The sequence below is a fragment of the Onychostruthus taczanowskii genome, unplaced genomic scaffold, assembly GCF_017590055.1.
Source record: "Onychostruthus taczanowskii isolate IOZ18803 unplaced genomic scaffold, ASM1759005v1 scaffold10, whole genome shotgun sequence".
Taxonomy (NCBI): Eukaryota; Metazoa; Chordata; class Aves; order Passeriformes; family Passeridae; genus Onychostruthus; species Onychostruthus taczanowskii.
The window spans coordinates 6,826,466-6,843,882 of NW_024496526.1; the positions used below are offsets into that span (position 1 = coordinate 6,826,466).

A 17,417-nucleotide genomic window follows, 5' to 3' on the forward strand; every position below is an offset into this window, starting at 1 on the left:
ATGCACCCTCCTGACTCCTTAGCCACAGGCTCAAATGATCATCCTCCCATGAAAGCTCAGTGGAGGCCCCAAAAGAGAAAGCTATCCTTTTCAAGGCTCCACCTGTGAGCTCTGTTCAGCACTATAAGGCCCAGGGAATCTAAGTGACCAAATCATATGTTCAGAGTGGAGAATTAAATCCCTAAACTCCTATTTGGGCCAGCAGGATGAAGACTAAGTGGCTATGTCCTTGATGGAAGTGGACAGAGCCTCCTTACACTGAATGGAGAGACTCTAGATTTTTTTTAGGGATTTAGGCCTCATGGGCTTGCCAGCAGTCACACAAGACATCAGTGTCTGCTACAGTCTAGTCCACTCCCTTCCTTGGCAATCAGAGGCAAAGAAAATGAGTGAGTGCTATATGTAAAGGAGAGTAAGACTGGGCAGGGGATATGGGGGTAGCCTGAGATTCGTAAGGGCAAGATAGAGCTGGGATGGTGGGGCATGAGTCTTTAATAATAATCCAGGCAAGAACCAACCAGGGTGAACACACAGGAAGAGCTCTTGATAAAGCAAGACAGAACCAGTTACAGCCCAGACTGTTTGTTCTGTAGTGCAGCTGGATTCCCCACATGTGGCCAACTATTCAGGCGGCACAGCCACTTGATCAGGAGGGGAATGAAGAGGTTTGTCACTCCCTGAAGGCTAAGACACCACAGGCACCTAGCTATGTGATGTACCAACAGACATCTATCTGAGAGGAAGTCTGAGGTACTGTATTGCCTGGAAGACAATTTTGCTAACACATTATGAGCTTGATTTGTCCTTTGCTTAGAGTAGCTCAAATTAGCATATTTTCCCTGCATTAATGAAATTATGTCTTATCTCATCCCAGAGAGGGAAGGCAGAACTGCTCCTGTAGTTCATTGCTGAATGAAGAACATAATTTGCATCCTTCATAACTGCTAAAAATAAAAATTAAAACTAGCTCTCAAAATGTCACAGGCACTTCTCACCCGGTCTTCTCATGGTGGGGCTGGAGTTCCCCCTTCTTCACGGCTCTGGAGGAGCCCACAGGTGACAGCAGAGAAACGTGAGGATCAGGACTTTCTGTGCTCATAGGTTATAACATAATCTGTCAAGAAAGAAAGAATTATATGATGTGAAAGCCAGTCACTGAGCAGAGAGCATGGCTCCTGGTAGTGCCAGAGGGTTCCTGTGAGAAAGTGCTGTTAACAAAGGATGCCATGCCCTGTCAGGTTGGTCTGTGATCAGGTCACAGCCACAGGACTAAAAGCCACCACATACTTTTGGCACTATGCTTTCAGAACAAGAAGAGAGAGAAAACAGCCTTGCTGCACTGAGAGCAGAGAATAAAGCTGCTCTTGCCCAAGGCAGGGAGTTACACAGAGTAAGGCCTGAAGAGAAAGCAAGACCCATGTGAGGCAGGATCCTGGGCTGGACACTGACTTTCCACGCTCTGCATGTGTGCATGTGACAGCAAGGGGGGCAGAGGAGAAAGTGCACAGGCAGGGGCAGAAGCAGTCAGGAGAGCAGCAAGGAAGCAGAGGCACAGAAACAACAGGGTGGGATCTGTCTGTCATGCTCCATTCACCAAGAGATGGGCAGCATTGAGAAGACAATTAATTTTGCCCTCATGATTCTCTTCAGGTGGAAGTTCACTGTCTGGGCTCATAGAGCTGGGCCCTCTATGGGCTGCAGGTCACCTACAGAGATGCCAGGCATGGGAGGTCAGGGGCCACTCTGTCCCTGCCTGCTCAAGTGCACAGCACGGGCCATGCAGGGGGGTTTATACCCCTCCATTTCTCAGGGGAATGCCTCAAACCCTCCAGGAGGTGAGGGTACCCCTCTGCACTGCAGAACAGCACATTTCCCCAGCAGCCATTGAAGGTATCAGTGCTCTCAAGCACTGTCAGGCAGCAGGGACCTGCTGCTGCTTTGTCAGGGCAGGATTCTCCAGAAATTGTGCACGAGATGGCAAAAGTCACTTTCAGGGAAAGAGCAGCTGGAAGAAACCTCCTGTGGGCACAGTGGGGTAGGCAGAGTGAGGGATAGAGTGGGAGCTAGAGGCAGGTTTGCAGAGCAGAGGAGCCAGAGAAGGCAGAGAACAGCCAGAGCTGGCTAAGAGACAGCAGGGGACAGAGACTTTCCAGAGGAGGCTGCACAAAGTTTGCTGACATGTAGGCAAGAACTAAAATTTACTGGATTAAGTGCAGAAGGATGGGAATTTTGTTTCCAAGTAATTTATTTTAATATTTGTCATCCACTGGGGGTGAATTTTCTTACTCTGAACAGTGATTATTTTAGTTTAAACACTTCTGACACAAGAAGTCCCTCTGATACTTCCAGGAGAGCTCAGAGCAAAGGTGCACATGGATGTAGCTCACAGGTGGGTGGGAAAGGAGGTCTGGTGCCCTGGCTGGAGTGAGAGGGAGTCTCAGAAATCAGTGAGTTCTGTTCCCCCTACCACCTGCAGGGCAGCTGTGGAGATCTCATAACAGCCAGTCCAGGCAGCAGCACCTTTGTTCCCTGTCACTCCACTCTTGGCAGGACCATCTCTTTCCAGCTGAACTCTTGTGATCTTGCCCATTCCTCCATGTCCCCGTCCTGAGGGCTGTGCACAGCATGTCAGGCAGCTAAGCTTAATTTCACTGAGCACCCAAGGCAGCTGCTGCCCGAGTCATGACCTGGACAGGGGGCTGGCTGAGGCACAGCCTCCTTCCCCCGCTGCTCAGGGCTGCTTGGAGCAGGAGAAAAGCAGTGGCCTCTCTAAAACAGGTAATTTGTCCCTGGCTTGTAACCAGGAAACACTGAGTGTTTCTCCCTCCTTCCCCTGTTCTTGTGCTCCATGGCACACAGCAACTGCATCATAGTTTCAGCTCAGATGCCTGCATTTGTCAGGTCATTGACATCCCATGATATGAAACATGCCCACACACTCAGCTCCCAGGTAACATGGCCACAAGCCTGTTGTAGGCAGTCTGCTGGAGGACAGCACAAGATGGAGACAGAAAAAAACCCAAACCAAGTTAATATGCTTCTGGTTGATAAGCTAGAGATGATCTCTGAGAAAATACTTGCAGGCCCATGGCACATACAGAGTATTTAGCTGCAGTCCTATATGGTCACCAACAAGGAAACTTTGGCAAAGTTTCAAACAGCAGCTTGAAAGTTTGTCCTCCCACCACCTCAGAGCTGTAAGTACATGCTATAGCTACAGCAGGGGATTCCAGGTATTGACTAGCAAAGGTCAATGAAGTGTAAGGCAACAGAAGGAAAGAAGAAGATGATAATTTCTTACATGGTGACCCAACTCTGAGTCCTCATTTACCCTCTCCTAAAGGTACACAGCAGCCCTAATGTATCCTGTGCTCTCCTCCAGTTAGACCAAGCACTGAGCTGCTTCTCCTTTGTCACTCCCCAGTGTGTGAGCACTGTGGATTGATACTCCTTTGTTTAGCCCCCTTGGGTACTTCCAGGCAGTCCTGTCCACACTTACCCAAAGCTCAGGCTTTATTCTAGACCAGCAATTCTCCAGGCCTATGGTCACTTATTCCAGCCCAAACAGCAGAGTTTAGTGTTGGCTGCTGCTGCAGCACGTCATTGCTCCTCAATCACATTGTCTGTGAAACATTTTCCTGCTCCCTGGCACAAGGACTGAAAAGTTTCTAGTGGTTATGAGCCTCCTGCCTTAAGTGAGCATAAGACTAAGGGCAGTGTGTGCTCAGCTTATTTTCTACCATGTGATTCTGTTTAATCAACTTCTCCACTACTCTGATAAGTGCCTGCTTGGAGACTTGCCATTAACCTTAATTTTCCTGTAAAATCCCCCCCAAGAACTTATTTCTCAGGGATTAAAGCTTGAAGGATAAATTATTTCTTCCCAAACACATCAGAACTGTTCTGCCTGGCTGACTTTCTCAGCAAAGCACGAGAAAAAGTGTCAGGAGGATGAAGCAGGCACGCACAGGGTAAGTAGCTCATTGCTGATGAAAAACACTGTGGAGAAGACCAGACATGTTCAAGGACTCCAGGAATACCAGGACAAGGGATCACAGCCTCACAAGGCCTCAAGAAAAGAAGACACCAAATCTGGCAGGGCTGAGTAGGTTTACTGATGCTGCTTTTCAGAGTTCACTGCAGCAAGATTTACTCCACAGACTTCTCAAACATGGACATTTGTTCCATGAAATGGTGAAAAGCAGCTTGCTATTTTCTGGCATCTCCTGCTTGATCAGAGACATCAAGTGAGACTGGTACATTTTCCACTTTCCACAGTTACAACATTTCAGTCACAAGCAAATGAGCTTCTGAGTCACGGCCATCACACCAAACTCCTGCTTCCAAGGGAGGGGAATAACTGCAGATCCTTACTCCATTTTGAAATAAGAGATTACACTAACCTTCAGGTTTTATTCTAATGTCTCTGCATTAGGTTTTGCAAATTGCAGCACTGAACAGAGGTCGGTTTATTCTGGACTACAATCTCCCTTTTATTTCAGAGATCCAGCCAGTTAGAGGGATGTGAACAGCACATTTCAAAGAGCTATCTAAAGGATTTTAGCAAGCTATTTTACTGCTGTGAGTTTTGTGCTATCTGATACAGCAAACCTCATGGTCACAGCATGATCTGTTTACTGACACGTCATGCACATCACCTCAGCTGCCTAGCAGAACATCAGCAGTCTCAAGGGAAAGAATACCAGAGGTTTTATTTTTTTAATATTAAAGGTTAACAAGAAAAAGAAAGGTGCCTTGGCTGTATTTGCTTTCTTAGCTGTTCTTTTAACCAGTGCTGTGCTGAAGAACCTGGTTGATGAAGATAAAGTGACTGTAGTTAAATTTCTTGGGGTTTTCTTTGTCTGTTGTAGCAGCTGAAACAGGAACACAGCTTATATAGTGTCTGTTAATTGTAGCAGGAGAGGTACAGCCACAGTAGTTCTCTAAACCAGTACAATTTCCTGGGTTTTTTTCTCCTTCCTAGGGTAAACAGCTAACCATAACTTTAACTAATTTACAGTATTATCACTGTTTTCATTGTCCTCTGTATGGCATAAATCAGGATTGCTAACAAGAGGAACAACTGTCAGATTGATTTCAAAACCAGGTAATAATGGGAAAACAATAACCTTTATAGTCTGCTCACTGATTTATAGTCCCCCTGTTCTCACCTTCAAGCATAAGCAAGAACCACAAAGTCTCAGAGACAGCTTGCCAAGGGGAACCCCTGACAACACAGCACAGCCCAGGCTCAAGAGGGTGCTGAGAGCACAGGCAATGACGTTAAATTCTGCTGTGTTATGAGCTGCTTGCTTCACCACGTGATATTGTCTAGCCATTTTCCTCCTTTTACATCTCTTTTCCTAATCCTTTATGGATGTTTTTCCTGCTTCTCCAAGTCTTCCTCCATCCCACTGCATTCAGCACAACTCAACAACTCGCTGTTAACAACTTGTCCAGAAAAACTGGTCTTGGCCACAGTCAGGGCTGGCTGGTCAGAGCAGCCCAAGGGCACACATGTGCCAAGCAGATGTGTCACAGGAGAATCTGTCCACAGTATCTGTTGATCACCATGGGAATATTCTGCTATGGATCAGCTCAGTTCCAACAGGGAGAGTGCAGGAATCGCCGTAACTTCATGTGAGTTTATATTTGGGCCAGATTGGCTCCAAAATAGTCTCAAGGCAGTGGAAAAGCTACTCTCAAAATTTTATCGACTCAAGTATTCTTGGCTTCTTTTCTGTAGGATTTTTAAGCTGTTTGGGGACTATTTTTATTGACATAAAAGGTTTCACCTGAGAAGCCCTACTGCTCCACACACCTGTGCACTTGGCAGCAGTGCCTTTGACGAATGTTTCTGGCTGCTCTCTTAGTCTGAGCAGCTTCTCCTTCTTGACACCCATCATGGTTTTCCCCTTGTTCCTCTTTCAAAAAGGCTATGATGAGATGATGCTTCCAGCCTACCTCCAAGGGCAGGCATTCCAGCACACTGATTTCAGGTAGCATACTTGTGTTCCCTCTTGATTCCCTGCTTTGGGAAAGGGTGCTTCCTTTTGTCTCACCAATGCACAACTCCATCTATTGGATAATATTGCTCCAACAGTCCTGCTGATGATGCAGCAGAGGGACTGGAGCTTCAGAGGATTAACATTCATCTTGCAGCAAAGGAAGGCTGAGTAGGTCTATTCTGTAGCAAATGCTCCTGGAGACATCAGTGTGACAACCCCATCAAGTGTACCCAGCTGGAGTTGCTTGTCATCATCAGCTGTGAAGCATCCCAAGAGATGGCACCATCTACCATCTGCCAAGCTTTCAGTGACTCAACACCCTGCTTGACCACAAAGCTCCTTTGGATGACTCCCTCTCAGGAGAAGCAAGTTCCATTTGCAAGTCCTCTCGTGGGAAGATCCTCCACAGCACCTATGAACCTGCAGGGCACATCTCACTGACAGATGCTGCCCTTGTCTGTAACACTGTGAGCCACTCTGCTCCCCTCTTACAGCTGCAGAAGGAGTCCAGAGGGTTATAACCTGCAGAGACAATGCTCAGGCTTGAGTCAGCTGATGTTCAGGACCCAGGTGGTTTCCCCTGACCTGTGCAGACACCATGAACCAAGCAAGCATTCCCAGGCCTTTGGGTCAGGCAGAGCAGATCTTGCCACCACCCCCCTTCATCTTGGCACACACACCCATCACTCACTGTTGGCCTTATGAGGAACAGACATGATCTGAGCACAGGCTCTGACCTTGCTCGGTACCTGGCAAAGACACACGCAGTTCCCAGAGGCAAACCTGAGCCAGGAAAACCTACCCATCCCCCTGTGAGATCTGGGAATTATAAAGCCATATGTCAGCTCACTTTACAAGCTGGCACCTCTACTTCTCCTTCAAATTCCCACACTGCATAGGTATAACATCAGCACTAACTGCAGAAAATGGTTCCAATATGGCTACGAGTGAATTTGTTATTTCTTGGGAAGTGGGAAGAAGAAAAGGTTAAGGCCGTGACTTGAAGCTCAGTCCCAGCAAAGGGTCCAACATCAGTTGTGACTTCTCAGTGCCAGCTCCAGACCATTCTCCTCTGGCTCCCTGCCAGAGGTGTGCCCCAGCCCAGCCCTGATATGCTCAGCCAGTGACTCACACGCCTTTGTGAGGCAGCCCAGTAATGCCAGCCCAGTGCTCTGCCTCCAGCTGTGGTCAGCAGCACATCCTTTTGGAAAGAGCAACACAGATGGAGCACGTCTGCAGCTGAAAAATGATGAGGTGGGGAACTACACCTCAGATCATCTGAAACTGTCTTGATCCTCTCTGCGTGTGTTTGAGGAAGGCAGAAGGGACAACGCAAAAAAAGCAAGGCACAATGGGTCAGTTGAGTATGAGGACTGACAGGGAGAACTGACAGTGAGTAAAACAAGCCAGTAGCAGGAAAGGGCTGGTTGCTCCCTTCCCCTTGCAGCATGTGAGGAGGACCAACAGAGCCTTCACCTAATCTGAATGTTGTCATCTTTTGTGCATTGAAGACTGGCATTTCAACTCACCACTTTCATTCACTTTCTGGCAAGAAAGAGGTAAAAAGCCAAGTCACACTTACTGGGAAAAATAAAATCAAGTCCATTTATAATATTGTCATTTAACTCAAGATTTAATCTCATGATTTGCAGAGCCTGAGTCATGATGCTGGATTTGTTTCAGGGTGGAGATACCCCTGGCTGAACTAGCAATACAAAATCATCATAGCACACAGAAACAGCACTTCCCATGCCCTAATACACTGCTTCCACCAGTCCCAGAAGGACAACAGCAAACCAGTCCTATGCAGTTGGCTCCCTCAGGGTGGCTGAAGGTATTCCTTCTTCCTTGTTCTACAATTGTCCTGAGAGTCTCAGCCTAATCTTTCAAATGCATAGGACACAGGAAAGAAATCACACCCTAATTCTAAGAATAAGCTGTATGTCCAAAGTTCTACTCCCTTCCTTGTATTAGGAAAACGTTTTTTTTGCAGCACAGCCACAAATGTTAAACTTTGAGTGCACCAGTGGCTTACTGCATCAGTGTTCCCAACCAGGCAATATGAACCTTGGCTCCCATCTCACTAATGGGGAAAGAAATCCCAAAACTTAATTGTGTTGATCCTAGTTTGTTAACTTTGCACTGGAAGCCACTCCAGCAGTCCCCAAAGCTTAGGGTAGGTGGATGAGCAGAGCTCTTCCATGCCAGCACACGTGAGATCAAAATGAGATCTCAGGAGAGGACGAGGGTGTTGAGGACAGTGAGGGACATGTATGATCTCATCCAACACCTTGCTTGGTTACATCCCAAAGCAGTCAGGCACTGTGTCATTCTGCTGGCAGGCAGGTTTGCCATGAGGAAATGTGGATGACAGCAGTGCCAGTAGTCCTGGCAAGGCATGGATGGCCACAGGCAGTAACCTCTCATTCCTTTGGCTCTGGAGGCACTCAGCAGTGCTTCTACAGAAAACCAAGCAGGACTGTGCCCACCACCTGTCTCAGTTGAGGGATGTATCCCCAGAAGGTCCAGCACTGCATGTTGCCCACCACAAGGCAGTGGGAGTCCTGACAGGGAGCTGGTGCAGCTGGCCTGGCTCTGCCTTTGCATCAGTCCCAAGGAACATCACAAGCTCTTCCCTACCTACAAAAAAGAATTTATTTTCTTCTTTTGCAAAGATTTTCAACTCCTCCCATGGGCCTCTCTAACAACCCCCTCCCTTTCAGATGCTGATGCTTTTCAGCTGATTAAACTGTGGACCAGACCATGAGCTGGGTGTAAATCAGTATTGCTTGTCAATGCTAATTTACACCTGCTGAGAATTTCCCTTCCTTCACCATTTAGCAGAATTATATGACATGTCTTTTATCTCCTCTCACAGTTTAGCCTGCCATTCCCCCTTCTTGGCCCCCAAGCCTCCCGCTTTGCTCTGAACTCCCTGGAGGTTTACAGGATAAGTTGCTTATTTGCAATGTAAAGTGTCTCTCAGAACCACAGCCCCGTGCAAACAAACCCAAGAGAGGCACATTTATCCCTACGTGTGCAACAAATCCAGCCACATTTTTTCCTGGCAGCAGTTCCCTAAGCACACACTGCACAGAACTTGCTAAGGGAAGAAATATGTCCCTTATTGCCATTACACAATGCAGGACTTCTCTGGGGAGATGCAGAGGATGGAGAATGAAAGGATTGATTCCACAGAGACCCTGAGCTCTTTCCTTTCTCATTGAAACTGATGGTGATGGCTTACCACCCAGATCAGCACCCTGTAGATTCTGACTGTCAATAGGCAGGATACCATTAATGACTTCTTGTTGCTATGGTGATATTGATGGATACTCTGTGGTGTTGGTGGGAATCCTGTAAAAGCTAGCAAAAAAAAAAAAAGTGGGTCAACAAAAATGTGAGTTTGCCTACAAATGGGCAGTTATGTGACATACTTGATGAATTCAGTGGCACTTCACACATCTTGCCTCCTCCTGCCTCCTACAAGAACAGCGCGGTGTTCCCCAGAGCCAGTGCAAACACTCCTGCTTGCAGCAGAGCTCTGGTGCAGAGGTGCAGTGCTGCAAGTGGATTTCATTACTAGGCATTACTTTTGCAGCTTCACCCTGGCAGTTCATTTCACATACAGAATAAAAATCTTGGCTCCAGTGAAATCACTTGGACCTGTGCCAGTGGGCACAGAGCCAGGATTTCCCCCAGCTCTCAGGATGCCTTATTGCAAGTGACAATTTCATTCAGCTGCCTGGATAGCCACTGGGAACCCCCTGCCTCTCCAGAGCTGTTTCAAGCGTGGAAAAGCCACTGTTGCAGTTTTTTGCTGTATTTTGCTGAGGCTCAGTGCTGTGCTCTCTTTGAAGGTGGCCTCATGGGCTCTCTCTTAGCTTCCTACCTTGCAATGTGCAGTTTAGAGCAACCTTTCACCTTTCATCCCAAGTGACCACTGAAAATGACAGGCTGGGCTACAGTCACAATTGGGTCCTTTCACTTTGCAGAAGTGTTCTTGGGATTTGGGGCACAGGAGCCACCTTTCTAAAAATAACACTCCTCTCTGACCTTGCTTTCTCTGGGAAAATCTTTCCTAATTCATGTTGGTGGCACATTAATGAAGAAGTGATAAAGTTCCAGTGGAACTCCTTCTTTCTCTACAGATGCTATTTATCTAAGCCCACCAAGGAGTGCACAAACTGCAAGATGCCTTGTTTTGAGGGAGATTTTAGTATGATTAGCAAATTTTAGACTATACTTTTTGTCTTAGCAAAGACTCTTATATTTTCTGCTTTGTTTTATGTCTACGAGTACATACAAATTTACTAAAGAACCTTTTACTCCTAACAGTAGTACCACTCCAGGCATGTATCACTCCATCACCTGACAGGCACTCTTACCCCAGAAAGCTTTTATTCATTTGAATAATTATATCCACAGGGGAGCATTATCTATAGCAATAGCATTGCATTGATAGTTTTGCCAGTAAATGCCCCAGTGCAGATCAGATCCAATGGATGTGTCAGCGTGTTCAGACCCTTTGCCTCTATGTGAACTCAGGTACTGGAAACAAAATTAGCCTGCCCCTCTCTTTTGCAGCTTTTGATATCCCTAGTTCTAATGGCCTACAGAGTCTGAAAGCACTTTACATCAGGAACAGATCCCAGGAGGAAAATTCAGTTCCTTTCGCTACATTACATGTAGCTGTTCATCAAATTTACCAGGCAAGGTTCCTAAGCACATGGAGCCTGGACCAGCACTGACAGAGGGTCTCTCTTGTATAGCAACCCTTTGATCAGACTGACAGCATCATTTATTTACTTTTGTTTCATATTCTTCAGTGCTCCAGTATGTTATTTTTCCCAGTTGATTATCAAAGGCAAAGGCTGCCCTTTCAAGTTGGATTTGCACCTCTTCCCTTCCCCTCCATTTCAATTAGCTATGGAAATTACTTGGATTTTCTTTTTCTATCTCTTCTTGCCTGCCTGTCTATACAAGAGATTTTTAGGAACACTGATGGCTGGAGACAACTCTAGCTGATGTCTTCCCTGTAGGAAATGTTGTGGCTTGCAATTAGCACATCTAAGTGCTCTGTTTGACCTACTGCTGGCCAGGGTGGAGAGCACAGAGCCAGCTGCAGTGTCCTGCCTTTTCCCCAGCTAGGAGCATGGGGATGGAGGGCTGTGAGTGATATGGATGGAAGAAAGGAGGTATCACCACAAACCAGTAGGGACAGACAAGGACAGGAACTGGTTTACTACACTGAAAGACAGAAGGTGATAGGAACATAAAAGCTTCTTGAAATAGGATCTCTGCCTGTGGGGAACTGCTCTTCTGCTGCGTTTGCAGCTATTACTTTTCTGCAAACAATTCTGTGACTTCAGAGACACAACAGGCAGTGAGCTGCCTAGAGCAGCTTAGGGCTGAGCAGAAATGGCATTTGGACTGGGCTGGAGCTCTGGGTTCCTCCACATGGAGCACACATTCCACAGGGCAGCTTTCCAAGTGTGATTTGCCCTAAACAGCTCATCACCAAAGGTTTCTGAGATCACAATATCAAGACTTAAAAACACATCAGATATGTTCAGGACAGGAGAATCACTCTGGGCTGTATTTGACACCAACTGGGCATTAACACCACAGGAACAGCATTTGGAGAGATCAGACTGGAGGCAGTACAGATCCATGGGACTTCTCACCACACACGTCTCCACTAGACACATCATGTCATGGTTTACTAGAGATGTTGCAAAGTCATCATTAAGAAACAAATTCTAAGACTGATTAATACCAATGCATATACTCTTGGGATGTTCCTAACCACATCTATATATTCTAACTTATCAACATTTCCATGGGACTCTTCCTTTTTGGTTTTCTGCCAGACCCTACACTATAGTGAAAGGTGATGGAAGAGGAGGCAGGACATGCCCCTTGTTTAAAGCCAGCTGTAAGAAAATGTTTTTATTTGCTCAGATGTACTGGATAATTTGTGCAAGCTGCATCTTCATGCAGTGCAGGTTTGCAACTACACATGTAACATGGTGAAGAAAAGAATAAATGCAGCAATTTTGCAGCTCTTCCTAAGAGAGTGAGGGAGAAGGATAGTGAATCAGATTCCTTCTCCATGTGCTGCTGGTCTTAAATATTTGCTACATGATATAGACTGCATGACATTAAGTGTGATGAAGACCCACCCTGGAACCAGAATCACAAGACACTCCATGTCACTTCTTATGCCACTAACTTGCTGCAGGGTCTGAAGCTGGCAGTACCCAACCAGCTCTGGGATCTCACAGAACCTGAGTTAGCCTGAGTTAGGTATCATTACTTCCATTCCATTTTGCAAAATATTCCAAGAGCCTAATGAATCTCACTACATTCTTGTTAACCTTTATTTTTTTTTGCAACTGGGAAAAAATAAGACACAAATCATAGTAGCTGAAGAGAGTTCTTGCATGCACATTTATTTTACCAAAGTAGTGCTAAAAACTAAACCAAGAGCATCAAGGCAGAGTTGCAGGCAACCAGCCAGGTTTTTTTTAATAACACAGTGGCTAGAGTTTGCAGCCTTTGTGGTTGTCACAAAGTACACACACCTACCCAAAGCTGTATAGCAAGGAGGCAAAACCACACTCTTGATACAATTCACAACAACAATCAAAAGAGAGGAAACAGTGTTCATGCAGACATCTAATCCTTCATGGAAAACAGGCATTCTTTGTAAACACCTTTTTTAAGGAGTACTTTGAGAAGATACAGTGGAGATGCTGCAGCCAACATTGTGGTAAGTCTCATGCACCACAGCATCCCAGAAAATAATCTCAAACTCATAAGCACTGTCCATCAACAATTCCTGCATGTATCTATAACACCTCAGAAAGTTTAATTACCACTTAAGAAATGGAAGACTAAATGAGCTATGTGACATTTCCCACCCCAGACCCTGTAGGTCAGCATTATTTAAGACAACTGGGAGCTTGAAAAGCTAAACATTAGGGTTGGCAGATGAACAGATGGATGGATTGCTGCCAACATAATCCATCTTCCCACTTGCCTCCATAGGCCTGGGTGACATTCAAAGCTAACTACTTCCCTATGCAAAGAGAAATGCACGTGGTGCAATGAGTAGGCTTTAAAAAGGACACATCAGCTGGCTGGACCAGTGGCAAAATGTTTTATGGCTGATGTTTAATGTGCAGGTGAGGCTGTAAAAGAGAGGCATCAGGCTGTGACAGAAGAGGGGACAGTAGTGACCAGAGTGGATTAGCTATAAGACAACCTCTGAGCAAGTTGCTAAAATCTGTCAGGATGCTGTCATTTTTTCTTTGTGCATAAGAGGTCTAAATCTAATTAATCTTTTAATCAGAGCAGATAAAATTGTAGTATTATCATCAAAGGGAATGCCTTATCTACAGCTCCATAAAAAATTTCCATCTCTGCTCAAATTGTATTTCTTTTTTTCGCTTGAGGCTCTATGAGTAAATTCCCCAAACACTGAAAAATAAAAAATAGTAAAGTAGGAGATGGTTTAACACAGCCAGTTACTATGCAGACACCAGCTAATCTGATGCCAGATGGGTCTCAGTTCAGAACTTTTAGATCCAGCTCAAATACCTGTTGCCTGAGCACAGGGGAAGTTCCTGCTCCCTGACTGGGGCAGGCACAACACGAGCTGTTGCACATAGTGCCAGTATAAATCGTGCCACTCTCCCTGACTAAGGACACTGAAGCCCACAAACTCCCACACACCCAGGACTTTCTGGTTTTCTGCAAGGATTCAAACAAAAGTAAAACAATCTCCTACATCTACTAGCTATAGCAGGCTGTTCTGTCAGCTACTAGACTACAACATAACTTTTCTACATTGATGCAAATAACTCTGCTTCACTGAACTTGCCTGTGGTAATCTGAACCGAAAACCTCACTCATTTCCATTTACTACTGCCCATATGTCCCCTCTAAATATACTTGCATACTAGCATTTATGCAACGTTTAGTACAAAATCCATATGGCTCCTTTCAGCAAGCAGCCACAAGGATAAGTCACAAACTGAGTCTGGAGATGGAGCTTCTAAAGATTTCTTTCTAAGCACCATACAACATTTGCTGTAGATAAACAAGAGGTGGAAGAGTTGTTACAAACTGCTCCAGATGGACCACACTTTCTTTCTTGCATGAAGCTAAAATGGATTTCTTTCCTAGATTTCTTTCCTATGAAATGTCTCCTAGTGATTCCTCTGGAACAGAATTTGGGCAGCAGGGCAGATCCAAGCTTAGGCTGAGGAGTGTTGAACAGCTGCCACTAATTCTTTGACCAGTCTCATCTGGGACCTTCACCCTTGCTCCTGCCACCCACTGGCCTGGGGGCTGCATTTAAGCCCTTGCCCTGGCCCTTACTTAGCTTATGCTGTGTGTGCTTGTTCTGACCTGCTTGGCTTTACTTCTTTGGTGATATCAGAGCTGTGTTGGAACTACAGGTTTCTCTGTTGGATGAAAAAAATCCAATCATGGGACCCACTCTTCCCTTCCTGTTTAGGTGCAGTGGGACTGTGCCCCTTTTCCAAGGTTCCTGTCTCAACCTGTCCTGTTGTCTGGCTTCCACCTCACCTTCCTTCCTGGAGATGTCCATCCTTACTTGCTTCCTGACAAGGAGTTTTCCAAGCCCTTGAAATCAGTGAGTACAATCCACAGTTAAACACAAGAAACAAACGTTCCCATGGAATGAGTGAGTAGAAAATCAAAAGTTTTTGAAGCTCCCCTGCAGTGCCCACTGCTGGGTGACCTTCCAGGATGTAGGAGCTTGTCAATTCAATTCAAACTTGTCCCACTTGGCCTTCTGACTACCAAAGACAGCCTCTGAATGTTAACAATTTGTTGTAACAGATAAAGGGTAAATACAGGTTGGCTGTCACTGCCTGAATCGCAGGAATAAAATGTGGCAGCCAATGAACTTCTTCTACCTCAATCATCAAGAACCTAAGACCATTAAACTTTCCCATGCACTGAAAGCAAAAGGTTCCACGTCTCTAAGAGACTGCAGTCAGAGCAGTAAGTCAGGGGCCTTGTGCTGCTGTTGCTCTTAGTCTTTTAGATGATGGGTTCTTAGCTCCATAAATTGTTGCATCCCTTGTGGACACATGCTGTGTTAGACTTAATCTTGACAGAAAGCAAGGAATTGATCACAGAAATAAAACATAACTGGTTGCTTAGTTACCAATGATCACTACACAGTTACATTTGCTGTGTGCAAACAGAGCCCTGTAAAAACCAATTACCCCTCATTACAACTCTAAAATGTCAGCTTCAGAGAGCTGAAAACAACTGAGCCAGGTAATAAAGGGAAATTTGAGTAGAAAAATACAAATGATAATTGGGAACTTCCCCCCCTCCCCCCAAATTTTCAAATAGCCACAATCCTGTGGCTGAGGAAAGTAAATATATTTGTTTGAAAAAATTAGGATTATTGTTTATTGGCAAAGTGAAAACAAGCATGTTATGTGTGTAAACACTGGGAAAGCAGAAAGTAGTAAATAAAAATGACAAGCTAAGAATTGCATAAAACTGACTGGGGGGGAAAAGACATAGGGAGAATTAAAGAGCTTCAAGATTAGTGATAGTATAAAGGAGCTGAAATACTTTGGGTCCAAAAATCAGCATGGTGTAACTCCAAAAATGAAGTGAGGGGGGTGGTGTTTAGGGGGAATGGCTTAGGCATGGCAAACAGCCCTAGGTCTGTGTGAGGCAGACTTGAAGAGCCAGCAGGTGCAATGGTTGCAGGATCTGCAAACATCCCACTTCTTAAAACATAGATATATGGCTATTGCTGTTTAATACACTGTGAGGAGCCACCCTCATACTTCTCACAATTAGGTGCTATTCTTTTGTGGTCCATCCCCAGTGAGCAAATCAATAAATCTCTCATAACTGTGACCTTCCTTTAGCAAGGTCTGTCTTTCATCTATCAATCAAACAGAGCTTTGGTGCCAGCTCTGTGGATAAACTGCTTTGCTTGAATGCCTTACCAGAAGCACATTCATGAGAGGATGCACCACAGAGATGCTGCAGGTTAGATACTCATGGACTAATCCATGCACTGAATTTATCACCAGGACTGTAAACAATTCATTCTTAGCACTGCTTGTGTCCAGCCTCTCTCCTCCTCAGCAGTTCATCTTCCCTCTCCTAAAATACATGATAACAAAGCACCTATGGAGATTTCTGCCTTCCTTGCATGTGCCATAAAACGCAGCTATCTAATCATGTCCTCATGGCAATGTAAGTTCTCTGAACACAGAAGAGTCAGAGCTGGATGCAGCCACAGTAGAAATGGATTTGGGCTGAATGCTCTGCTCCTCTCCAGTAAAAACTGCATGGCTTGTGTACAGGAGGGACAAGGATCATAAGTGCCAAATCCTCTACAAGACCTGGACTGGAGAAATACCCTACCCTGGGTGACCTGCAGTTTACAGAGAAGAAATACACCCATTTCTTCCTTTCTCACTTCTTTATGCAGTGCAGCACAATATAATAAAAATAAATTCCACAGTGGATGAAGAGCACCTTTTTGCCTTTGACTCCATTATGAAATTGGTTCCTATGTGGCCAGGAGAGAAGCAAAAAACAGAAGGAGCAATTTTGAGGTCGATAATGAACAGAGAGAAGTGTGTTCCTGTCTATTCAAGAGATGTACAGAAAGTGTTAGAAGCACTTCAGTGTCAGGAAGTGTTTTCTGTTGTTGAGTTTGAGCAGAAGCTCAGCGAAAAACACTTTACAACAGCCACCAGCTCAGCTCAGTGTTGGCTGTGGGAACTATTGCTCTGTGAAGAAGTTTATCAGCAGCCTGGATGGGATGTTTGCAGTGTACAAGTGCTGCCTGTGTTTACATTAATAGCTGTGTATGCATTAATAGTTGTGTGGGGCAATAAGTGCATGTGCTCCATTGACGGCTGATCCACAGAGGTGCTTCCGAAATGGGACTGGTTCATAAACATCACAGTGTGCCTGCTCTGGAGAAATATCAGAGATGTAGGAACAATGCCCTGAGAGTGAGTGTGCGTGAAAGACGGGAAGTGCCTCTCAGCTGCTGTGGTGCCCAGGCCATCTGCCTGAAGGGTGACACTCTGCTCTGGGGGTCAGCATGTAGCAGCTGAGTCTGTTTCTGTAGCTGCAAAGCCACCTTCCCTGTGCAAAGGCAGAGCTTTGTGATCTCCTGAGAGATGGGGGAGTTCTGTTGTCTCTTCTGCTCCCTGTAGATCTACCCCAAGTTAGCACTGTCTGCTGCTAATTCCTTGGTTATTATCAAGGCCCCCAGGTATGTAAACCTGGACCAAATGAAAAAGGCCTCAAGAAATAACTGGCTTACCTCATCATATCCCAGCTGGCAGCACTGCTGAGGACATGGTGGAAAACTTGATTTAT

General features: G+C 45.5%; 1 protein-coding gene across 3 annotated transcripts in view; it reads right to left on the reverse strand.

Annotated features, from left to right (window-relative positions):
* LOC121338515 overlaps positions 1-17,417 on the reverse strand; it is a 45,362-nt gene that overhangs the window by 13,725 nt on the left and 14,220 nt on the right. For 2 of the 3 annotated variants that reach the window (XM_041409603.1, XM_041409612.1), the window contains exon 2: positions 996-1,114. The gene's annotated coding sequence lies outside the window, so the exon portion shown is untranslated. Of the gene's footprint in view, positions 1-995; positions 1,115-9,255; positions 9,316-17,417 lie in introns of those variants that run through there. The other variant, XM_041409621.1, reaches the window with a different exon arrangement.